Raw genomic sequence first — 18,952 nt, forward strand, 5'->3', positions numbered from 1 at the left:
TTCATACAGAGATTTCTTTAACTGAAATACCGAATAGTTTCTTTGGTGTGAAAAACTACAATAGTACACAGGATCCTAATGAGATAATTAATAATGTGAAATAGGAAGTAAAGGGCTAAAGGTGTAGGGAAAGTGGGAAGGGTGGGGGGAAGGTAATAAGGGAAGGGAAAGAAATATGAGAAACTGAAAAACATGGAAATAAAGTGTTTGTAAATAGGGAGGGGAGGAGGGGGTGAAGGGAGGGCAGGGAGAAGGGGAAAAATGAGAATCAAGACCTATTATGTAAAGGTACAGAATCCCAATGATGAATGTAATTGTATTGTATACCTAGATTGTACCAGTAAACTCAATAAAAAGAAAAATAAAAAAAAGCTATGATACTCTGAAAAAGGAGATGGAAGAAGATATAAAAAAAATCGAAAGACATCCATCCCTTCTTCCTGCATAGGCAGAACCAGTATTGTAAAAATCACCATGCTTCCAAAACTAATATATACTTTTAATGCAACTGGGGTGGCATTAATTTGCATTAGGGTTGCATTAATTAGGTCAAAATATCAACAACATTCCTCACAGAATGAGAGAAAAAAATCTAAAATTCATATGGAAGCAGAGGAGACTCAGAGTAGCAAAAGCAGTTCCAGAAAAAAGCAAAAAAGGATAATCACAGTCCCAGATTTCAAGTAATAGAAACAGCATGATGGTGCAAAACAGATACATGAAGGAATGGAACAGAACTGAGACCGTAGAAACAGGCCCAGGTTCATTTAGTCATCTTGTCTTTGAAAAAGTGGCCAAAATTACACAATGGGGAAAAGATGGCCTCTTTAACAAACAATACTGGAAAAACTAACTAGATTCTTTTTTTCTTTTTTTCCAGTACCAGGGATTAAACTCAGGACCTTGCAGGACTTGCAAGGCAGCTGCAGTGCCACTGAGCTGAATCCCTGGCAAGTCCTGGGAAAAGTAGTTATCCACATCCAGAAAAGTGAATTTAGATCTGCTTCTCTCTCAACCTGTACTAAAATAAAATGAAAATGAATTAAATATCTAAAAACAAAACAGAAATGCTTAACCTATTGGCAGATAAAATAGTTAAAACTTTGAAGACATAGGCATAAGAAAGTACTTTCAGAACAAAATCCCAGTTACACTAGAGATAATATCAAGATCAACAATGGGGTCATATTAAATTAGAAATATTCTACACAGAAAGTAATCAAACAATAGAGTTTGGGGACAACCTACAGAATGAGAAAAATTTTGTCAGGTACCCTGCTGATAGAGGACTAATATTTCGATTATATAAAGAACTCAAACGATTAGACCTTCCAAATGAAAGACCTATTCAAAAAGGGGCAACTGAAATGAATAAACACTTCTCAGAAGAAGTACAAATGGCCAATAAATACATGAAAATCATTCAGCACTGCTAGTTTTTAAATGAATGCAAATTAAAACAATACAGAAATTCCATCTTACTCCAGAAAGAAAAGCTAGCATTAAGAAGTCCAATGATAGTGAATGCTGATAACTCTGCAGGGAAAAATAAACGCTTCTGTATTGTTGGTAGAAGTGTAAACTAATACAGCCAGAATGAAAATCAGTATGGAGATTCCTCAAAAAAATAAATAGAAATTCAATTCAATCCAACTATTCCCCTACTATAAATCTCCCTGAAAGGGTTAAACATCACATTACAGCCATATATTCACACCCATGTATAAGAAGACATTTCATAATAGCCTAATTTTGGAAACATATGTCTGTTACAGTTGAATGGGCCGGTAATAGTCCAGGTCCCTGTGTACAATGAGAAAAGAACTGCCAAGTGTACATCCAGTAGGAAGAAGCTATGTTTGTTAAAGATCACAGTAGAGGCAGCAAGATCAATGGGGAAAAAAAGGGGGGGGCAAAGAAGGGTCAGTATATCAGGCTTTCAGAATTTAAAAACCAGACACCTCTGGCTTTAGGTGTCTTCCATTGAATCTCCCCCTGGCATCTAGGGCATACTGATCTCCCAGGCTTTTGATATACTCTTTTTAATCTCTCAGGATAATAGAAGCAGGAATAACCATAGGGTGCTGTTTACAGTTAAATAGAGGGAAAGGAGTGACTCTCTCAGCTCCTTTGTTTCTAACAGTACCATGTCCATCATCAGATGACTGTATCAAGAGAGTGTAATTATATACAATGGAATACTACTTGGCTATAAAAGAAATATAATGATTCATTTTAAAGAAAGTGAATACACCTTAAATTCATCATTTTAAGTGAAATAAATCAAGCTCACAAACTCAAATATGATATGGTATCTCTTACATGAGAAACTTAAAGTATAAATAAGTTAAAGAACAAAACAAAAGATAGACAATAACAAACAAAGAGGTAGATCTTTTGCAAGTAGAAAGGGGAAGGGAGCAAGGGGAAGGGAACTTAAAAGAAGAACCCAAGAAGGAAACTTAAGATGTGTTGTGTACATGTACCAACTATCACAGTTAATGTACTAATTATGTACCACAAATATGTGCTAAAATTACTTTATTTTTTTATTTTTGAGACAGGGTCTCACTATGTAGTTGAGACTGATCTGGAACTCACTATGTAGCCCAGGCTGGTTTCAAACTCACAGCAATCCTCCTGCCTCAGCTTCACAAGTGCTGGGATTACAGGTGTAATCTACCATGCCCAGCTAAAATTACTTTCATAATTAGAAAACATGTCATAAATATGAAACATCAGCCTACCTGTGTTGGAGATTGGTGGTTTCCAATCTGGGATATTGTGACTAATTGACTTTGCAGTGTCAATGGTTATTATTAGGATTAATATTTTAATCGCTATTAAGATTGGCTTTGCTGGTCTTTTTTAGTCATTTGGTTAAACTTCTGCAGGATTTGTTTTAAAAATGAAAAATTTATAGGCAAATACTTTGGCTATTATTGAATTCAACATTATTGAATCAAATTCTCAAGCTGCTAACCAAAGAATGAAATCACAATGAGATCATAAAAAGGCAGCTTGGCACTTTAGAAATCATTCCACACACTATTTAAGAGACTCTTATCTATGCCAATGAAATCACAATGATTAATAATATTAACAGTGGTGCTATTTTGATGCATTAAAATTTGTTCTAGAATTATTTTTCCATTATGAAAGTGAGAATACCAAGTGAAAGTTAAATGATTTACCCAAGGGCATATATTTTCATTTTAAATATCAAGGACTTTAAATGAACTTTTAAATTGACTTTTAACACCTCATAAAGTATTCCATTCATTAGAACATACTTCCTATCAAGTATTTTTATTTTCATTAAACAATTCTTATAGAATTAAATAAAATATGGTGTGTGAATTGTAATCATAACAGCTTTATATACTTTAGTTTTGAATTTGAAAATTACTAAAATCATTTAAAAGGAAGGTTATGAGAAGAGAAAGTAAGCTATGAAGGATTATCATATAATACTAAGAAAAAACTGGAAAGGTTTGGGATAAATTTCCTTTGAAAGGATGTTTTAAATTTCAGGCTATAATTCCATAGAAACTGATGACTCATGTTTTATAACATATGAGTGGTAAAATGAAGAGAAATTTTTTCTTAGATTTCAAACATTTGCTGTCTATTTATGCTGTCAATGTTGTGACTTTCTTTCTTAAAATTTTTGTACCATTTTGTTTTTATTCTAATGTGATTCCAGTAAAACACAAGTAAAAGTGAGATATTTTTATATTTTAAAAATTTTGGTTTACTTTGAGAGATATAGATGTCTTTATACTTGGTTTTAGTTACTTTGTTCATTTTTCAGTTTTAATAAAATGTGAACCAAAACAAAACTCTCTGGGGTACAAGCCCATTTATTTTATTGTGCTCTGTTTAGTTATTTGAGAAAAAATATTACAGAAGTGTAATCATTGCCATCTGTTGTATGTGAGTAAAATTTAGCCCAAAAGTCATGGCAACAACTTATAAAAACAACTGCAATAATATCAATTCACTATGGTTACCAGTGAAACTTTATTTTTTTCCCAAATGAAGTAAGTTTCCTTAGAGGATTAGGTTAACATTTGATTTATTTCATTATTAAATTTGCCTCCAAAATCATCAAAATCTCTAATAGCACCATGATTTAACTCCCTGCCTGATCTGAGATTAGCAAATTTTTCTGTCACTTTGAGTCAAACCACATCAAAACTCTTTGTTTAGAGCATATTATTTTTAAGAACATTATAGAACATGATTTTGAGGAGAAATGTGTGAATGTGTGTGCATTTTCTAAATTTATGGCTACTGTTACATGCAGCTATAAAAAGAATGAATGCAAATTAAATCAAGAATACATTTTATTGTGGCTTAAAGAATTTGTTGATATAGCAGCATTGAATTAGGCTATTTTTTGTCATATTTTCCTTTAGAAATTGTAGTTGTAAAACATTAGGTGGTCTTCAAGATAGATGTATTTTATACAAGGTTGCTCTCTCTAGAGAGAAGAAAGGTATAACATGACACCAATTGGCTTTTTATGAAATCAACAGGGCTAATATTTAAAGGCATTCATTGGAATTGCCAATGTATTTACTCACTTTTTCTAAAGGGAAACTCTGATTAAAGAAAAAAATTTCTGCTACATCAATATATGTACACTTAAAAATCACAGTTAACACTTTTTGAATTGTTTTCCAAAGAAAACAGAGCTATGGTGGACATGAAGAAAGTTGCATATTTTGGAGACAGATGGAACTTAGTGTTAAGTGATCTTAGTTTTTTTATCTATTATACAAAGAGTGGAATGCCCACATAAATTGAGAAAATAATTTAGTTCTATAACAAAATTTTATTTAAATTATGAATGTGTTTGAGACACAGAGAGAATTTACCTGAGCTAGTGTGAGTAAATGAAATTGTGGATGTTGGTCTGAGATGTTGCTGCCTTAAGGAATCTGGGGTGGAGACAACATGGCCATAGGCAGTGGTCCTATGTTCTCAGATTTTCCATAACTCTGCAATGGTGGAAGCTCCACAATGGTCCTTTTTGTGGGCAGGAACCCTGTAACCGTTTTTTTCCCATGGGCAGCAACGTTGCAATGGCTTTTCCTAAGGGCCAGAGCTCTGTAGTGGCTTTTCCCATTGACAGGCTTACAATGGATCTCCTGCTGGGCATGTTTCTGCCTCTTTGTTCATATAAAGAGAAAAGAGTAGGGGGAGGTGGACACAGTTTTTCAGGACTACTTCTTGTGCGACATGTGGAGAGTGTGGACTCCTTAATTGGGAGAGAGGACTGGAAGATTTAGGGTGGCCAGGCCAGCATTTGTTACATTGACTGCTTGGTGATAGCCTTAACTTGATTTTAGAGGAACCCTTGAGAGAACCTTGAGAAGGCATAGCCCAAAGAGGAGAAGGAGGTGAATACAGATGAGAGGGCCGCTTAATAGAAGGAGTCATATGGTCCAACTCCAAATACTGGTTCAAGAGTTTGACACGAGTTGTCTAATTTCTACAGCTCTGTCTGTTGTCTTTTTGCTGCATCTCACACTATGCCTGACTGCTTTGTATAGAAGCAACGTTTTTCTCCAAAAGAGATGCATAAGCCTCCTTTCTCAGTTGTTAAAAGATCCAAACCTCTGTGGTTTTGAAATGTCACCACTGCCTGGGAGTCTAACTGGTTCTGTAAGGTAAGAATGGAATTGGCTATTTCTTTGAGACTGTCAGAGAGATCTTGGGATAGGGAATGATAATAGCTTATGAAGCTAGCTAGACCTACCATTCTGTTCAGTGAGGCAGTGGAAATACCTAGACCAACAAGCAGAGTTACTATTACCAGGTCTCTTCATTGTTGGATTGGGACTTTGATGGCAATGGACAGGCTCTGATTTCCCAGAGTAATATCTATCTTTGGACTGGGGTATTTTACAGTCCAGATGCCAATCCAGTTTGTGGGGAGGCATAGATAGGTGGGTGTCCCACAAAGCCAGAAAACTCCTTGACTAAGTGAGCAGTATTGATGGTAAAGAAATGAGAGTTTTTTGTTTTCATTCTCTCAGATGCCCAGAGTGACTGGTTGGACAGCTACCATAAGAGGCTGGAAGAACCCCCAGTAGAGGATGTCACTGGCACTTACTGTACTCTTCTACCATTAGAAGAAAAGTGTTTTGCTATCTATTAGAAGACATTGTAAGAAGTGGTTAAAGGTAGGCAAGAGAAGGCAATTGAGTGAGTGGGAGAGTGGTTACAGGGGGTCCATGGATGTAAAGTCATGTAAGGGAAGAAGTGGCTGTTACAAAATTCTGATTGTTTGTTAAACAGCGATGTGGTTGTCATTTTAGGAGGGCTATAGAATCAGACAGGCTGAATGAATGGGGCATTCTGAGCAACCTAGTAATTGATATGGTCAGCTGGGGCCAGTGACTGTAACATATATTTACATTGGAGGCGGAGTAGATGTCCTAGGTGTACCAGAGGACACATTCTACTGAATGTAAATGGGGGCTTGGAAGGTTAGACTAATATCAGTGATCAGTGTTTATGGGGCTACTTATGGGCTTTGTTGAGGTCTCATATACAGAGAGGTTAGTGATATAAGACTGAATAAGTCATGCTGCATGTCCCATCTGAGTTTTTTTTTTTTACTTCCTTAATGGGGAAATTGACTAAGGACCCTTTATTTAAGAATTGGAATGGGCCTTTTGTTTCATATTGGGCATGATATGTAAGGTTAGTAAGGACCCAAACACAGGGAGGTACTGGAGTGAGCATATTGGTGGTTAAAGACATGGAGATACAAAGCCAGCAATTTTTGGCTAATGAAGGGTTGGAATGGTTCAGCAAGGAATAAGTTAACTGTAGGGTCCTGAGAGATATAACTAGGAACTGCTGGGAGAAGTAGTGGGGATGCCACTACTTTGATCTCCTCTGGGGAGAAATCACATAGGATGCCATGAAAAAGATCTATCCACATAAGAAATGACTTCAAGGTAGGGGCTTGAGAGTGAAACCAAGAAAGATCAAGGAACACCAAATGAAGGAAGTGGGTGAAACAGCAGGATAGGCAAGGCATTTAAGTGTCTTTTGTAATTTAGGTCAGCCTGAGAGAAGTAGGGGTGATTGCTTTCAGTTTCCACAAGGAGGAGTCAGATAAGTTATCAGCTGGACACAGCTTCACTTTACAGGGATGTATCCACTAAGGGAGGGTCTTGAGATAGGACAGTTGTTGGAGTGACGAAGATGACCGGGAAGGATTCTGTCCACTTGGCCTGCAGGGATGGCAGTGTAAGTCTTTGAGTAGGACCAATTTATTAGCCACACTAATAAAGTCTGTCTTCATAAGGCTGGATGTCAGGAGAAGGCAAGAGAAAGTTAGTAGCATGTCATATATCATTTCAGTCTTGTTGCAGACCCGAGAGAGTCTCCAGGGGGGCTGGCCTCTGGGCTGAGTTTTCGCCTGAGCAGAAATGTGCAACCATATAAAAGTTCCAAGGCGTTGTATCCTGTGTGCTCCTTTGGGTGTCTCAGATGTGCAGGAGAGCAACTGGGAGAGGGAAAACCCAGTCCTTATGTAGCTGGAGTACAAGTTTAGTGACATGGGCCTTGCGGAAGGCATTTTTCCTTTCTTACCTTTCCAGATGATTGGGGCCAGTAGCGGGTGTGGAGGTTCTACTGGACACAAAGTGACTTGGATGACTCCTGGGTAATTTGACTAATGAAAGCTGGGCCATTCTCTGATTGAATGGATGTGGGAAGGCCAAACTGGGGGATAATTTCACAAGAAGGGAGTTAATAAGATCTCAGGCCTTCTCTGAGCTGGTGGGGAGTTGGAGGTGGGCTTATATGTGCTCCTACTGATGAACTAGATGTGATCAGGATTGGGAAGGGGGAAGGTGAAAATGTGAGGAAAAGTGGTTGTTGCTAGGTGTATTAGAAACACGTAGTCATGTAGTTCAGGCTTTGAAGAAGTAAGCAGCATGTTTTTCAGGTAAGAAGCTGGGTTGAAATCAAGGCCTAAGGGAATGCTAAATGTAGAATTTTCCATGAAAACTACATACAGCTGAAGACAGTGAGAGGCAAAGAGAAAACAAGAGTTGGCACAAAGACATGAGTTCCTGAAGGTTATGTGAATAGTGAAGGGTGAGTAGAGCATGTCTAGTGAGTTTTGAGTGTTTCTAGGAGTAGGATGGCTGCTGCAACAGCCACCCACAGGCATGGCAGCCATCCAGCAATGGTGGGTTCAAGTTGTTTGGACAAGAATGTGATTGGACATGGGCTGGAATCCTGTGTCAGAACCCCTACTGTACATCCCCCATATTCTACTATACAGAAGCTGAAAGATTGGGTGAGGTTTGGAAGGGTCACTGAAGGGGCTGTCTATAGGGAGATTCTTTTAAGGATTCAAAGGATGAATGACCTAAGTGGTCTGTGGTTCTCCTTTTGTAATTTTGTTGAGGGGTTTAGTGAAGAGAGCAAAGTTGAGACTCAGAGATGGAACATAACATGGGTTGATGATCAAGGCAGCTGTCCCTGCAGTTGTTAAAACACCTAGGGAAGACAGTCTTCCCGTAGAGTGTCCATGACCTGTGCTATATTTAATAAATAGATGAGCCTCTTTTCGTCTCAGCAAGTAAGAGTTTAGAAAGAGAGAAGTTGTGATGGGTGAGGGGTTAAGAGAGAGAGGCGTCTCCCAGGATGAAGGGAAGTGAAAGGAGGAGGAGGAGGGCTGTGAGGCAGTCCTGATGGTGTCAGGAGGGTGTAGAAATGATATAGGGGGAAGAGATGTAACTCCCAAACCTTCTAGATATCTGAAATGTGAATTTGTGTTCTCTGAAATTGAAGATTGAATTCTAGGAACAACAGTGGTCAAGAGTAGGAAAAATTTATTGAAGGAAAGAGCTTCTGTCTAAGAGAGACAGAAGGGGGACTGGAGAGTGAGTTGCCCACCCACCCTACTTTTCAAAGATGTTTTATACAGCCAAGCCATGTAGTGAGGTGGGTACAAAGTGGGACAAATCCATAAGACACAATGGAAAACTACAAATGTGGGCATGAGGTGGGGCAAAACCATGACTAAGCAATAGGATTACAAATATAGTCACCCTGGTGTTATGATTAAGAGGGGATCTAATGGGGCAGCAAGTCACATATAAGCATACAAGGATTTTCAGTAAGGGTGGGGGTCAGGGATAGTTCCTGGAAAGGCTGGGTTAAGACCTTGGCCCCCACCCAGTGATACCTATTTAGAATATCAATTACTGCTATTTATTCCCAGGAGAAGCACAAAGGTATAGCAGTTTCTCTCCTTTTACAATTCTGGCCTTTAGTGAATGTGTGAATGTGTCTTTATTGTCCTCCATGCCAGCTCCTTGCTGTGTTGGCTCCTTAAGGGTGACTCTGTCTAACTGCCTACAAGATATCTAACCAATTTACCTATCTGCAATAGAAGGAGGTGTGTTACTTGATTTGAATCAGCTGGCAGGGACTGTCTGAAATGTAGTCTGATACTCGGTCTGAGGAACAGATGTCACTAGGTGATCTCTTCAAGGTGAAGGCTAGGGATAGTGTTGCAAAGCCCTTGAGGGAGGGTCACCTATCCTGGGTTTCAGGTCCAGATGTATTACAGACAGAGAATCCATCCAGGCTAGCCTTATGTGAGTAAACAAAGTTTTTATTCAACATAAGCAGATCGGCTGATTCTGAAAATGGAGTCAGAACCAGCAGCAAGCAAGTTTTGCCTCCCAGAAAAGTTTTTAAGGGAGAAACAGTTGACAGGCATTTAAAGTAGTTGCTTGGATGTTGGTGTGAGATGTCACTACCTTAAGGGGCCTGGGGGCAGAGATAACATGGCCAAGGCAGTGGTGCAAATGTTCTCAGATTTCCCAAAACTCTACAATGGCAGGAGTTGTGCAATGGTCCTTCCTGCTGGTAGGAACTCCACAGCAGTCCTTTTTGTGGGCTGGAACCCTGTCACAGCTTTTCTCATGGGCAGGACTTTGCAACAGCTTTTCCTCTTGTGGTAGCTCCTGGTTTTCCAGCTGGCAGTCTTGCAACGGCCCTCCTGCTGGGCATGACAATGAAATTAATGAGTAATTTCACTCAGTATTGTGATTTATAAGTAAGAAAATGAAGAGTTCCCTTTCAAAATAATATTTCATGTAAGCCTACTGTTGCGTATGAGTTCATAGGCATGGAGTTGTGGACTTTCAGAGAAGAAAAAGAATGCTTTGTCCAAGAATGTTTCTAAACAACAACAACATCAACAAATTTTTACTGATGTTTAGAGAAACGAAGAGAGGAAGTAAGTAGCCCGATAAGCACAGTTAACATTTTTCAAGTCCAAAATATGTGCCAATGAAACCAGCTGTGTGTCTGATTTTAATCCAAAATGTTTTAACAAAAGAAACTAGGGTGTGCAAAGCTTATGGGAGCACTGGAGGTGTGGGCCCTAACCCGGCCCCCCAGGAAAATTCTAGGGTATCACAAAATTTTCTGATCCTAGTGAGCACCACTAAGTCATGGTGGACACAGTGAGTACCACTAAGTTTAAGAACCCCAAGGATCTAGCATATAGGGATTAGAAACCTCTCAAGAAGTTGGAGAGCAGTGGAATGATTTTCAGAACTCATGTCACCATGACTTTGCCTCCCAACAGAGAAAGTTTTCATCTGACCAACCGTACCCATTTTGAATACTGTGAACTGCAACTTAGTTGTTGCCGTTGGATTTGAATCCAAAACTCCACCTAAAAGGTATATTAGAAAATATTTATACCATTGTAATTCTTGAACATTAGGCATCAGAACTCCCTTGCTCATTTTAAAGCATTTATAAGCACATCACTGGTATGCTGTCCCAATCTATAGCATTGTACATTTTGTACAAGGTACAACACATGAATAGAAGTGTTAAATAAAAATTCAGAATTTTTTTTTCAGTACTAGAGATTGAATCCAGAGCCTCACACTGAGCTACATGCCCAACTCCCCCTCCCTTTTTTGAGAAAGGATCTTGCTAAATTAGTAAATTATCCAGGGTGGCAGTGAACTTGCCTCTCAGAGTGCTGGGTTTATAGGCCTGTGCCATGCTTGGATGTGTATAAAATTTTATAAGGCTAAAAGATTAGAATTTTGACTTGCCATTGATATAAAGATATTTCTTTCGTTATTTTGGGTAAAGAATATTACAAGTGAATGCAATAGACTTCATAAAACCACTTTGGTATTATATTCTAAAGAATTAAATTGAGAAATTAAAATAACAACTGGCACTAATGTGAGCCTACTTATATCTTTAAATTTATTTATATATTCCTATACAAGAATATCATATTTATTAACAACTAATTTTTCTCATTCCAGATCCAGTTTTGTGGAGGATATGGAAAAATAAAGATATTTGTACAAGTAATATGATCCATCCTTTAATTTTTTTCTACAACCCAAACATTATGGATAGTGTCATGTTCAGTTATAATTTTAAAAAAATCTTCAATGGTTAGTCTATTTGCACAAGAATAGATATTTTCAGTTTACATTGCAATAAAATTATTCTAATATTAGTCTTTTTAAAAATTGTGCAGAGGATGGGAAAAGAATTTCAATCTTTTACTTTTGCTTTATATTTAATGATAGATTCATTTTTATTCAAACCAAAAAAAGCCTTTTCCCACTATAACAAGAAAATATTCTTATGGATATAAACTGAAAAAAAATCAACAAGGCTTGATTATTTTTGTAGAATTAAGGTTGAACCTTGTATGAGAAAGATATGTTACCCTCTTAAACTGAAGTAAGAACACCAAGGGCATAGAACTTTTAAGAATGTTATCAACTCTCAAATAGAGTTAATGACAGGAATTATCTGTTCTCATGTGGGTCTTTGATATTTATCGAGCACTTAATAGGAGTTCAATATTATAATAGATACTGGAAATGCACAAATACAAAGTCACATCATTTTGAGGAATTTACAGTTGCCCTTTGGTATCCTTTGGCTCTAAAGTTAATCAACGCATTTGTTGAAAATGGCGCTTTTGTCAGGTAGAAGCAGCATCTTGAAATTGTGTAGAAAATATTTCATAAAAGGAAAAAATGTCTAATTAACCAAGGAAAGAGCTGAGATGATGTCAGATTTGCAGGAAGGGATTATGGCTGTGAGCTGCAAGAGTACCCTGAAGGACAGTACTGTAAGCAGGGTTTATACAACCACTCCTCCTACAGCACAAGGTGGTGAGCTAACCCTGTGAGAAAGGACTTGTTCCTGAAAACTGTGTAACAGGAAGTGAGCCCTGCAATGTAGAGTTTAGAGCCCAGGTCTATACTTGACCTTGAAGAGTACTTCAGTTTCCATGCCTCTGTAGGCATCAGAGAGACTTGTTTGTTAAGTATTTGCCTGAGTCCTCTTTACTAGCATCATGACAAGTGAGTCAGCTTGTTTAGATGGGCTCATTTCCCAAATTTTCTAAGTGGGAACTTGAGCAAGAGAAGCACTGATACCCCTAAAAATAACTATTTCAGGATGATATTGGTATTTTTGATGCTAGAGTTACTAGGATAAACAGACTAATGCCAGGGACTTGAAATCCCTCTGAAAAGTTAACTTTACTCTTCCTTGATTTTAAAACATAGTTGAAAAATCTGTTTGATGGACTTTCAGATAAAGTGATTTCCTGAGCACTAAGTTACAGTTTCTCCTTCTTACTTATAATGACAAAAGTAATACTGAAACCTAGAATAAGGCTGGCAACTGGAAGAATGCTGTGAAGTTGCCATAACATTTTGGGAATTTATACTTGAGAGACAGATGGTTACTTTGAGAGCTGAAATTGAAATTTCCCCTTTTGGGAAAGATTAGAAGAGAGAATTCCAGCAAACTTCTACAGAAGGAGAGGGCACCATTGGGAGAAAAGGGACCCTCCAAATAGGCTGACTTTCCCCACTGTAATTTAAAACATTTAAAAGGACAAGCCTCCAAACAAAGACACATGGGCTCCTGGAAGTGGTGTTTGAATATAGTCTGAAAGCTTTATGCTTACATACAATTCCAACCTCATCAAAGAAATGTAAGGTGACAGAGAATACATGAGACTCTGTCGGAAATAAGTAGAAACACAGATATGTGTGAACTAAGAAAACAAAAGATGCAACATCGTAATTAAAACCTGCATTATATTTGAATGAAGTCTTTGTATTTGGTCGGGGGGCTGGTTGTTTTGAGTTCTTTATATATTCTCGATAGTAGTCCTTTGTCTGAGAAGCAGCTGGTGAAAACATTTTCCCACATTGTAGGTTGTCTCTTAGTTCTGTTGATAGTTTCTTTTGCAGTGCAGAAGCTTTTTAATAAGATGAGATCCCACTTGTTGATTCTTTCTTCTAGTTCCCATGCTACTAAGGATTTGTTCATAAAGTCTTTTCCTATGCCCATGTCTTTAAGAATTCTGCCTAATTTATCTTCCAGCAAGTTTAGTGTTTCTGTTTTAATGTTTAGATCTTTAATCCACTTGGATTTTAATTTAGTACATGGTGAAAGATAAGGGTCCAGTTTTAATCTTTGGCAGGTTGAGATCCAATTTTTCAAACACCATATATTAAAGAGGCTATCTTTCCTCCAGTGGGGTCGGTCAGCTCCTTTGTCAAAGATGAGGTAGCTGAGTACATTTGGAGTTGTTTTTGTGTCTTCCAATCTGTTCCACTGATCCTCATGGATTTTAATTTAGTACATGGTGAAAGATAAGGGTCCAGTTTTAATCTTTGGCAGGTTGAGATCCAATTTTTCAAACACCATATATTAAAGAGGCTATCTTTCCTCCAGTGGGGTCGGTCAGCTCCTTTGTCAAAGATGAGGTAGCTGAGTACATTTGGAGTTGTTTTTGTGTCTTCCAATCTGTTCCACTGATCCTCAGGTCTCTGTCTCTAGTAACTGTACTGTACACCTGAAATGTACCAATAAACTCAATGAGGAAAAAAAAAAACAAAACCCTGCATTATAATCCCTAAAAATATAGTCTGAAATCAGTTCAAGGAAGGTAATTTAAATTTTCATGGAAATCGGGGATTATAAAAGAAAACAAAGAACTGCAGTTGAACTTAAATACAGATAAGAGCCCTCCAAAAAAGGATAAAAAGAAACAGTCAAAGAAATAAAGTAAAATATTCTCAGAGCCACAGGTAAATCAGAATCTACAGATTGATAGATCTTCACTTGAGAAGATACTAACATCAAGATAAAGATTGGTGAAATTTTTGAATTTGAAGATCAGAGAAATAATTTTCCAGCATGTGGTGAGGAGAAAGAAAAAAACAGCTTGACAAAAACCTAATATATTAAATATAAGGAAGTAGTAGAACAACATCCATAGCTCAGAGGGAAAAACTTGTGATGCTGGGTTTCTTTACTTAGCTAAGTTTGCACTTATTTACATTAATGCATATATCTTCAAAAGAAACTGTCAGTGAATTTCACATCAAATATGTAAGAGTAAATATTACTTATAAATATGTGCAAAATAAAATTCAAATGCTAAGAAAAATATACTGCAAAATAATAATTGGATCTAAAATTTCTGATATTATGATTGATTACTGATAGTACAATAGAGATTTGAAAGATCTGATTTATGGAAAAAGATCTGATTTATGAAGAAAAAGTACACAAAGTTCATTATAGTATATAGAGGAAAGTTTCATTGTAATATCTAGAGAAAGAATGTAGGAGAGGGGTTAGAAGTAAACTTTATAAATGGAAAACGTTATATATCATACATCATCAATAAACTCATGAGTAAGTTTTATATGTATGAAATCACCCAGAGAAAACACATTTAGAAAAATATTGATTGCAATGGAAAATAAATATAAAATACACAAAGTAAATCACAGATACATGAGAAAATAGGTAAAAATATCAAAATGCAGAAAAACTAAACTTTATAATATATTAGCATAAATTATATGAACTATTTTACAAAGTAAATTATTTTATCAAAAAGGAATAAAAATTATTATTTAGAGACTGAAATGCTGAGAATAGCACAAACAAAACTTCTAATATGTATCCAAAGCTTTACTTAGAAGCAAATTTATAGCCTTACCGGTTTTATAGAAGCATTAAAATAAATAATACTGGAATAAAAATCTTTTTAAAATCAGAAAATAGTGTGGTAGATATAATATAAAATCATTTACTAGGACCCACTAAAAATGAGAAAATAGTTTGCTTGTATAAAAATACACAAATTTTAGTTTACTCAAATTTTAAAAAACTTAATTTTTGAGAAATCACATTAATAATTTAAACTTCAAATGAAAGATTACACAATCATCTGTGCATTTGTTGCAAACTACTTATTGAATATTTTGTGCCAGAGACTCTGAATGTAAAAGATACAACTAAACAAAGACCTGTGTGCTTTAGGTGCTCTCACCTACCATTGAGAAGAGAGACAGTAAGCAGTAACTGTAATAAATAAATTATGCTAGAAATGGTATATATACTCAGAAAAAGAGAAAGGAGAGTATGGATTGGAATTATGTGGTGCAACTATAAATTAGATGGTCTGAAAATTCTCTGTAAAGAAGTGGCATTTGAACAGATGCTTGAAGTTGAAATCATTGCCTTGATACCTGGGGAAGAAGAGTTCAGCACAGCAAAGAGCACTAGAAAACAGTACAAGGTGGCGTATGAGCAGAGTGCAGAGACAAGAGCAGGTAAGGTAAGAGGCATAGGCTGTGACAGATGGTAAAGTCTTGTAAGCTACCCCAGAGACAATGTTGTGTTCGCTACATCTTCTTCATTTTTCTCCTGGACACGGAGCTAAATTATTCTTCACAGAGCTAAATTATTCTTCTCTGTTGCCTAGTAGGGGACACATAATGAATTCTTAGGAGCAGGATGTAGGCAGAAGTGACTGATACCTTGTCTAAAAAGTGGCCCCCGTATGGGCCAGATTTCTTGGTGCTGTAACAAAATATCCAAGGCTCATAACTTAAAAGAAGAGAGGTTTATTTTGTCTCCTGGCTTCAGAGATTTCATTCCACATCCTGCCAGCTCCAAGGCAGGACCATCATGGCAGGAGGAGAACAACCCAATCTCCATTGCATTGTGATTTTATTTTCAGTTTTTATTCCTGATTAGTACACATGTGCAGTACATGATGATTACATTCCTAGCAGGGAGTTAGTACCTGTAAATAACACAGGTAATTAATTTCTTTTCATTCCCTTCCTCTCCCCTAACTCCCTTAATTCCTTTGGCAAAAGAACTAAGTCCTTATTTCCTTTTATCTATCTTTTATTTTGTTCTTTGGTATCTCACATAAGAGAAGCCATGCAATATTTAAACCTGTGCATCTGATTTATTTCCCTTAAGATTATCATCTCAAGCTGTACCTTTTCCTACAGATGACTCACGTTTATCCTTCTTTGTGGCACAGTAATACTCCATTGGGTATGCATACCATATTTTCTTTATCTATTCTTTGGTTAATGGACATATAGACCATTTCCAAGATTTAGCTATGTGTTGGAGACATTGGGGCTTTTTTAAATAGGAAACTATCTACCTATGGTGACCCATGTAGAAGCTATTACCAGGTCTTTGTCTTGTTGAGTGAAATAGGGAACCACGTGGGTTTTGGACAGAGGGATCTGATTTGGCTTACTTGCACTTTAAGAGTTTCACCTGGACTACTTTGTTAGTAATCATCTGTGGAGGTGCAAGAAACAGCAAAGGGAAGCCATGTTAAAGGCTATTGCATTCATGGAGAAATGGTGGTGGCCTGGACCACCCAGCAGTAAAAATGCCGAGTCAGCTTCCATATATGAAAAGTGAAATTATCAGGAGCTCTTTTTCATTTAGCGTGTTGCAGCAAAATGAAAAAAAATGATGGCAGGCTTTTCCACTTGAGCAACTGGGATAATACAATATCCATGATCGAGATGGGGAGGGTTTGCTGGCAAAATAAATTTAGTTTCGGATATGTTGAGTTTCAAATGTCAGGTAAGCAGTTAGATAGGAACCTAGTTTCAAAAAGAATAAGCTATTTCACATTATCAGTTATACAATTTGGATCTTATTTACACTTTTAGTTTTTCACACCAGAGAAACTATTCAGTATTTACACATGTGTGTTTTATGTATTTCACTTAAGAGTATGGCCCTCAACATGCATCCAATGTGAAATGTGAAGAAAAGGGCTAAAGGTGCAGAGGAAATGGGAAGGGTAGGGGAAAGGACATAAAGGACAAGAAAAAATATGAGAAAAGGAAAAAAATGGAAACAAAATCTTTTTAAATAGGGAAGGGTGGAGGGGGGTGAAGGGAGAGCAGGGGTGTGGGGAAAAATTAGAACCAAGATCTGTCATGTAAAGGTACAACATCCCAATGATGAATGTAACTGTACTGTATACTTAAAAAGTACCGGTAAACTCAATAGGATAAAAAAGAATAAGCTAAAAATAATAAATGAATCATATAATTCTGTTTAATTATTTCATTTACTGTTATCAATAAACTTCTTAGAATACCCTATATGGCAAATTATAACTATCAAAAGCAGTGTCTGGATAATACTGTATTTTAATTAGTAAAATGTGATCCTTGAGAATGATGGTCCATTTAATTTTGATGTTTCAGTTACTATTGAGAGTAAGATGTTATCATTTTTGAAATTGTTCATATCTTTTATTCATTTCTACTGAATTACATTTATATAGCTATCATAGCCCTTCATTTGATATGATAAATGATCATTTCTTTCTGAAATATTTTATCACTATATTCTCAATTTTTCTCAATTATAAAATCTCTGGTTTGAAACAAAATCATAAAATCTTTTCCAGCTTCATTGACTTTTCCAAATTGCATCTTTGTAAAGATAAATTTCCCCTTAAACCATTTCAAGTAGTTACCTATCCATTTTCCACAATATATGTTTTATTTTAATATCTAGTCCTAAGGCTGAGATCAGTGGCAGTCAAGGTCAGAAGGAACAGTTTGAATAGTTGAGAGCTTCACTGTGTGATCTGAAACATTGAGTAGCAATTACCACCAGTGGGTGGCCTCTGGGGGGCGGGGCAGGAGACTGTGAGAACTACCCAGCAAGTCCTGCAAGCTGTGGTCCTGGACTCAGAGGTAGTCCTGGAGAGCACCAGTAGGAGCCACGAGACTGGAATGTGGGTCTAACAAAGAAGGCTGAAAGAATTTTGATAAACACCATTCTTCTGCCTGACCTGCTTTTACTGTGGAATCTTTGCCTCAGGTAGCTTTTGCCTCATTGTGAAGCTAATGCTTGATATGTGACAGTTGAAATACTTTTGTCTCTACCTTTTAGTTGAACAACCCAAGGCCTCAACTCCTCTCTAGCTTATATGTCTTTTCAGGGATCAACTTTTGGCCTTGTTTTCCATCTCTCTTATCTTCATTGTGTAGTACATTTATTTCTGCTCTTACTGCCATATCCTTCCTATTATTTCCTTTAGTTTTATTGTGTTCCCTTATTTTATGCCTTAAGATGTATAATTAGTGCAGCCTTTCTTTTTTTATGATATAAGCATCTATAGTGTGCATTTCCTTTTAAATTTTCTTTTCCTTGTATTTGACAAGTTTTATATGTAGTATTTTTGTTTTATACCAGATTTAAATAGAGAACTATTTCCATTGTTTTTCCTTTATTGACTTATGAGTTAAGACATTTAGTTTTTAAGACAAAAATATAGAATATTTCATCTAATCGACAGTAATTTCTAATGTAATACATTTTGATCTGAGGATGTCTGCTGCATGAAGCCAATTCTTTGAAATTTGTTTAGAGTAATTTGTAGATTATTAGATGATCAACTGTCTACATTTAATTTAGTGTTCCTTAATTTCCATTTCAAAAGTCTGTCTGTTTTAATTAGCTCAAGTGTGTTAATTCTCATGTTTAGATGTCCCCCATGGTGATCAACCCATTGCTGTATATATAT

At 36.6% G+C, this 18,952-nt stretch overlaps 2 long non-coding RNA genes across 3 annotated transcripts in view; both read right to left on the bottom strand.

Moving 5' to 3' along the window:
* The window catches only part of LOC104865415, a 135,250-nt gene that overhangs the window by 15,161 nt on the left and 101,137 nt on the right, over window positions 1–18,952 (bottom strand). The window lies entirely within an intron of this gene.
* Window positions 9,766–18,952, bottom strand: part of LOC104865416 — an 18,208-nt gene continuing 9,021 nt past the window's right edge. The window contains exon 3 of one of the 2 annotated variants that reach the window (XR_781144.1): window positions 9,766–10,048. This is a non-coding gene — a long non-coding RNA (uncharacterized LOC104865416). Of the gene's footprint in view, window positions 10,052–18,952 lie in introns of both variants that reach the window. The other variant, XR_781145.1, reaches the window with a different exon arrangement.

Source organism: Fukomys damarensis, unplaced genomic scaffold, assembly GCF_012274545.1.
Source record: "Fukomys damarensis isolate Sample0158 unplaced genomic scaffold, DMR_v1.0_HiC HiC_scaffold_14, whole genome shotgun sequence".
NCBI classification, from domain to species: Eukaryota; Metazoa; Chordata; class Mammalia; order Rodentia; family Bathyergidae; genus Fukomys; species Fukomys damarensis.